General features: G+C 34.8%; 1 long non-coding RNA gene across 1 annotated transcript; it reads left to right on the top strand.

The window, feature by feature from the left end:
* Positions 1–283: 283 nt before the first annotated feature.
* On the top strand, positions 284–774 carry LOC114722435 (uncharacterized). Its single transcript, XR_003738158.1, has 2 exons — positions 284–367; positions 502–774. It is a non-coding gene; the product is annotated as an uncharacterized LOC114722435 (long non-coding RNA).
* The last annotated feature ends 6,841 nt before the right edge of the window (positions 775–7,615 follow it).

Here is a 7,615-nt window from a genome sequence, read left to right on the forward strand (position 1 = left end):
AAAGCATCAAACGTGTTGTAAAAGTTGGAATTCGGATGCCATTTTTTTCATTGAGCATTTTTTTAATGCAGTCTTCTATGTTGCGTAAGCCAACTAATTATTGCGAACATAATTTTGTCATCATTTTCTAACGAGTCCCACATGTAGACAACAAACATGCAATTTGTGGGTTTTGAACCGGTGTGATCTTTACCTCCACAGTCTATGTATAACTTTGGAACATTCCAGTTGACAACATTGGACATGTAAATTTGCAGCTGAAGAAACCCTCCAAAAAAGACTGGGAAATTGGGAAGCTCTTCCGTTATCGGAGCAGCAACTAGATTATGCTGCCATTGATGCTTATGTCTCTTGGTATCTCTATCAGGTGAATACCAAACGCCACTCAAGTATTATTGTGATTCGATGCCACTTAATGTTGTGTTCTAGTCATATCATCGTCACTTTACAGTGGATATCCATTCTATCATAAAGCAGAAGAGTTACTTTATTCTAATGCAGGTGATTAAGGAACTCCCGGATCACCAACTAGCTGCTGTTGAGGGGAGAGTTGAAGATATAAAGCAACAATGAAACGAAATTGTTTGATCATCATTACACATTCCATTCAGTATTAATTTATAAACGTATAGAAAATATCCCATTTTGGAGACATTTCTCAGCTAATTGAAATCGAAATAGCCGTTACATGTGGCTATATGTATTTGTCTGTTCAGTTAAGATCTCATGTGAATTACTTTTATGGAAAGCAAATAATTTGGAAAAAAATACCCATCTGAAAAATCTTGAAGTTATGCGTAGGGGCGATTGAAAAAACCAGGGGGCGTAGCTAAACACTGTACACTCATCACATCAAAGCATCTAAAGGGCCCAGTGTCATCCACGTTTTGCCCCTCAAAATAAAAGGGTCCTGTTATTTGTCGTAAATTATAGTCAGACAATTCACATCAGTATTGGCATCAACACCAAACACCTTGAAAAGACCAACCATAAATTGCAATACGCACTTTAAAGACGCAAAGATAGCCACTGCCCAAACCAAATATCCAAAAGCCAGGTGTTAGAGGATATAACGGTTTTCAGGTGAGCCGAACTCTCCTTTAAAGTCCAGGTTTATAAATTGCAGTTTGTGATTATAACGATGAATCTATTATTCAAGAGGATATTGGTAAGAACGAAGGAGCAAAGACAAGAATAACAAGAACGAGATAAAAGAATATGTGAGCGAGAAGTGATAATACGTTTCTCAAAATTTGAAATGAGGTGACAATTGGTGCGAAGTCTAAGAAAGGGAATACGATTGAATGGAAAGGAGTATGACATGAAATGTGCAAATATTTTTTTTTTTTTGGGGGGAGGGGGGAGATGAGGAGCCAACAAGTAGGGTCAGTGCGCGTGAAGTGTAGAATAAGTTTGATGTGGAAGCCAATAATACTTTATTTGATCAGTGTGAATGGCAGGAGAAGTACATTTGAAACTGATCATGAACCATGATATAATGAATCTGATGTCTCTTTAGCCCATTATACATATTGGGTGAAGTGGGTGGTCAAAGATTGGATATACGTTCTCAGGTTGGCATCAAAGCCTGCGGAAGGAACTAGAAAACAGGGAAGTTTGTGGGTCAGTTTAATCACTTTTTGTTGTTGTTAATAACGCCATTCTAGTTGCTTTAAACATAAAAGATCAGCCGGAGAATGCAAACGAACTGTGTATTCATAATTTCAGAGCTAGCTACGATAGTAACAGGTTTGGCGTGGTAAAAACTAAAAAGAGAAAGATTGGTTGGCTAAAGGGAAAAGTTAAAAATGGAAGGAAGCGAAGACGGGAGGGGTGCCGACAGAGAGAGAAGGATGGTGGAGGGCATTGAGAAGAGAAAACGACAAATGCAACAGTAAGTGGAAACGTGTTGGGAAGTGAGACGGGGAAAGTGAAATGATGTGTGGCATTTATATGATGACAATATCATACTCATAGATATATAGAGTATGTAGGAGTTACGTGAATGTGAATGAGCTCAAAAGCAACCAATTATTAGCCACGAAACTCACCCTCGTCGCTCTCAATCGGCCTCACCGTAAATCTGCAATAAATTGAATCATCCTTTGCTTTTACTGCTCTGTTGTGATTCAAGGGAACAGCAATATGCTCACATAGATAGATAGAAAGGCTTCATCTGCTTCTCAGGTTTCCAGAGTTTAACAGCCCTAAGGCTTCCCCACATTCACATTCATCCCTATTCATTCATTAAATCTCTTGGCCATTCACATCAATTAATGCATTATATATTGACAGATCCTTTGTAGTGTCCTCCAATCCATCACGAACTCCTCTGCCCCTTCTCTGCATAATAACGTGATTAGCCATTGAGGTTTTCTAATTTGGTAAATTGGATTAATTTAGAAATATTAGTTGGAAGGAGCCAAGACTAGAGAATGGATAAGTGTTGGAGGAAAATGGAGATCATTGAGTGGTAAGTGTGGAAGCACAGAAAGAAATGCGAGTGGAAGAAGCCAACCGAGTCTTCGTTGCCCCTAAAATGGATAATAAAGTCAAATGTGGCCCCACCACTCTGTCGGATTTTTCAAAAAGCAGCTTAAAGGCCAAAGCTTCTAATTATTATTATTATTTTTTTTTGAGTTTTTGGTTTTGTTTCTTACTGAAAAAAGAGGACTAGTTTTGGGCATAGAATCTGTGAATTCACTTTTAAGCTTGATGCGGTGGTTAAATTTTGCAAATTCAACAAAGGACAAAACGTGTTTCCACCAAGCGGCGCTTTCCGTGAGGTTGATTCAACAGAAAGCAAGACCTAAATATATATAAAATATTTGTTTCAAATTTGTATGTTTTGATGCAGCAATTCACATAATAATAATTAATTAATGGGAACCAAAACATACTTAACCCCACTTAATTAGGATCAGCAATCCAATTCAAAAGAAGACTGCAACAAAGTCAAAGGTAGCTCTGCGTTGTGTTACTTTGGTTGGAAGTAGATCCATTCTAAACACAAGTGCCGACTAAAATGGGATTTAAGCAAAAGAAAACATTTAGAGGAAAACCATTATTAATGCCCCATGAAAGGCCAGACCTAATTAGAATCAGATTTTGTGACCCCAGTGAATGCTCTTGTTCTGCGAATAATGCATGATGAGATTCGCAGTAATCATTAGGTTGCTCAACTCCCATGTAATTCTTGATCAGACTTTATATTTTATTGGTTTGTCTTGCGATTGATGAGATATTGAAAATGAAATCGCATTAAAACGAATATGGATTGATGATTCGCACAATATATTATATATATATATATATATAATGGTCTTCATTATTGGTATCTGTGGTCTCAGACATTCCCAAAGCCAAAAATATCAGCAGATTAAAGCCCAATCAATGATTTCGTGAATATACATACATATATATGCCACATTATATATATATATTTGATATATTTTACTCAATTATTACTTTAGATATAAGATTTTAATTCTCTCTGTATCTCTCAGGTTTATAATTTTTCACAAATTATTTATATTAATTACACACAATTAAAGGAAGATTTTTATGAATGGACACATTATTTAATTGATATAAATTAATTATCTAACTTGTTGTAGGCAGTATATTAATTACCATGAAAAACGAAGAAAAGAAAAGGAAGTGGTGGGGATGTGATGAAAATGGGAAAAAGTTAAAGAGGACATGGCCCTCCACAAGGCACCCGATGCCCTGTGTGTGTGGTGTGTAATAGACTAATAGTACGTGAAGGTTCCTGGAGATTTCGCATATTGTTTGGTGAGGGAGTGGGCCCATCCTGCAATTCAATAAAAGAGCCACACACACGCGCGCGCCCTTTTAACTAGGGAAAATTACACTCAAGTCTCACAGAGCACAATTAATATTAAAAAGGTCCCTTGAAATCGCAAAATGATTCTGAAGTCTTCAGGGACCTGTGTAATTAATTCTAATTGTGAAATTACGTAGTTACCCCTGTTAATTTGAACCTATTTACAACCTCAACAGTGGCTGTTAACAACCGAGAAGAGGTGGTTAACAACTCAACAACGCCCCTGGTATTCCATAGAGTGAGTTGTCATGAGCACTGCCGAGGTTGTCAATCACGTCTTCTCGGGTTGTTAACAGCCACTGTTGAGATTATAAACGAATTGTTGCAATAAAATTAACAGGGATAAGTAGGTAATTTCACAATTAGAATTAATTACACACAGGTCCCTGGGGACTTCAGAATCATTTCAAGATTTCGTGGGACTTTTTTGATATTAATTATGCTCTGTGGGACCTGACTGTAATTTTCCGTTTTAACTATTACATCATCCTTCATCACTTCTCTTTATCAACACCAACTCAAAGCGGGCTCCCTCTTTTACACCAATGCTACTAAAAACACACATCTGAACTGTGGATTATCAGCCAGAGAGTGGCCTCATTAAAAGAGTGTGCCAACTTAATGTTTTGAGATGCTCCTGCAAGCAAACTATATGCTACCTCCCATACTTAATATAAAAATTTATTTAATTTTTTAATTTTAAATATAGATCCTAATTTATTTTATTTTTTTATATTTATTTATTTTTTTAAAATAGTTATGTAATATGGTAGTGCTATAATCAGTACACTTGATTGGTAAGAGTATTTCAGGAAAAATAAAACTTATTTATACAAATAACAAACTAACTAGTTTTTTTAATCTAATCAAATTAGTCAACTAGCTCTTATATTAAAAACAAGAGAGTGGTAGTATGTTTATAATAATAAATATGCGTTCAAATATTTGGGATTGGTTATCTGGATCAGTACGTATATAGGGGTGTTTGGATAAAATCAAAATCATTGTTTTAAAAATGTTTTTCAATATACAAAGTAAATATGTGAAAAGAGTTTGTTTCGTTTTAAAAAAAGTGCTTCTTGGTTGCTCCAAACACCCCCGTATATATGTGGAACACACATCATTTCAGCATTGCATGTGCTCCACGTGAAACCCTTATGTACGTGTATCCGTCCATTACCCTAGCATGCTTTCACTTCATATTTTGTCCCTTTTTTTCTTGTTTGTTTTACATCTTTTTTAAATTCCACATATTAAACTATTTAACATAAGTTAAATTTTGATTGTGGACATTCATCTTTAAAATAACTCTCTCATTCATTCTCTTCCCAAGCGTCTACCTCTACGTATTAGATATATATATATATATATATATATGGATTTTTTCTTATGTGATCGATCTCGTTAGATATTTATTATAGTATTTGACCAGATGAACGGAATATCAATAAGAAAACACGCACAATATTGAAATAAACTAAACATCAACCGAAGTCAAAGTTTAACTAACTCCATCTTCCTGCCCCAGCACCGCTGATCCATGTATCAGTACGGGACTACCAATCATTAATCAATATTACTTTAACAGCGTCTCAATATATAATATCAACTTATTCAAAAAGTAGTGCGTTTTATCAATTATAATCGGCGTATTGCCTCTAAAGTAAAGGAAAAAAATTTTAAAAAAAAAGCAGAGAGAATTATAATTTTTTGGAATATAGAGAATTAAAAGAGGAATGTAGAATATAGAAAAGTGGCTCATATTGATCAGTGACTTTCGGAGGCGTCGGTGATACCTAATCACATGCAGTGTTTAGTGCTGCTCCCTCCTTATTATCCCTCTAATCATTCATGCTTCCATCCCGTTTCTATATCTAAACCCTTTCAATGATATCCCTCTCTCTCTCTCTCCATATATATATATATATATATATTGATATATCATACATCATCTGTCAAAAATCAAGTGAACTTAATGACTGTTAAGACGCTTTGCTTGCTTGCTTTCTTTCTTTCTTTTTTGTGGTTAGGCATATATATCTTTTTACTATTAGAGGTAATTCAACTCGAGACACTGTTTGACAATAAATATGAGTATCTCTCTTAAACAAAGATTAAGATCTTGATTTGTCACATTACGAGGCACAACTCCTGTTAACTGATGCTTTGCTTTCTATAGACTTCCTTATGACCCTTAATCAAAACACACGGCCCGTGTGTGTCCACTACATCATTCTCACTTGCCATTTGTGTGTGTTTTCTTTTAATTTGTCTATTACATGTCTTCATCATAGTAGAGTTACACTTATAAGACATTTATGTATTACACACCATCCAATATAATATCCAATATTTTTTTAATTACTAATCGATTGACAACTGTAACGAATCAAGAAAATTCTAATTGAATTGATCTGCTGCAACACAAAATTGCGTGGACATGTCTTGATGTGGTAAATACGCACGCACACATGTCGTCGTCTTCAATCGATTACGACGCAAATCTATCAATCACTTATATATCATATTAACTAGCATGCAAGTAAGCAAATCAGCTTTAATTTCTCCTCCACACACCCCTCTTCCATGTTCGCTAAGTTGTCACTCTCTTTCAATAGAAAGTTAAATCGCACGCAGTCTATGTTTTTTTTTTTTGGTACTCTTCCTTTTGAAAAAAATAAAATAACAAATGGCCTTAATCAAAGCATGCAAAGCACAGATACAAATATAAAATTAATGTTGGGATGTATATAGTAAAAGTTGAATTAATGCACATCAGAGTTAGGGATTGTATTAAACTTTGACAGGGAAGGTTGATATATAGGAAAGAATATGAAAAATATGTAGGCCTGTGAAAATGAACGAGTGATCTGACGGCCTACTTACTTCAACATACATGGATGGATGTCCAATGAAACTGCCTACGTGCTATTTCTCATTAAGATTCGTAAACGAAATGTAATAAATCAATGATCGATGCCGGGATCAAGTTATTATTATTGGAGGCAATTAATTAATTAAAGGCGAAAATGACTCCAAGCGTCTGTGTTAATTAATTGGCCTTAATCAGCACGCATCCATGCTGATCTCTTGCAATTTATTACTTACATAGACAGATCATAATATACAACCTTCGGTCTTAATTATAAGACTTCGTTTATAGTTAAAAAAACCATGTCTTATAATTAGGACGAGAGGTAGTACTTGTATTTTCGTTCTGATTTATTTATATTACCTGGTTTTAACTGATTCTATTTCTGTTAAGTAATTTGAAGTTTTGAACTGCTCTTTCATCTTCCACAGTTACTATATATTATTTGGATATGCATTAATTGATCAGATGTTACGGACGGACGGTTCTTTAATATTCCATGCCCTCTGTGTATGTATGTCTCTATGTCAATTGAATGCGAATGAAAGTGCAAGCTAAGTATGATAAGCTAATTTTATATGTAATAATAAGTAACTTGCATTTGTCGCAATTATAATATTAATGTCTTGTTTGGTTCAAAAATGACATTCAGGTGTGCGTTGAGCTTAATTACGAGTTGCAAGTGTCTATATTACCCTTATGAACAACTGTACATATGTTTTCCATCCTCCAACTTTAAAGGGTCACTCAATCTAATTAATTAGAATCCAAATCATTAGCAAAAATTAGTGTGCTTAATTAATTTGCTGATTTGAGCAACATGAAAAGCATTCGTTTGGGGCAAACATATACATATATACGAGGGAGGTGGCTAAGTTGAGTAATAAAATGTAGTC

Source organism: Neltuma alba, unplaced genomic scaffold (genome assembly GCF_004799145.2).
Source record: "Neltuma alba isolate B1F8T4 unplaced genomic scaffold, ASM479914v2 tig00012093_pilon, whole genome shotgun sequence".
Classification (NCBI taxonomy): domain Eukaryota; kingdom Viridiplantae; phylum Streptophyta; class Magnoliopsida; order Fabales; family Fabaceae; genus Neltuma; species Neltuma alba.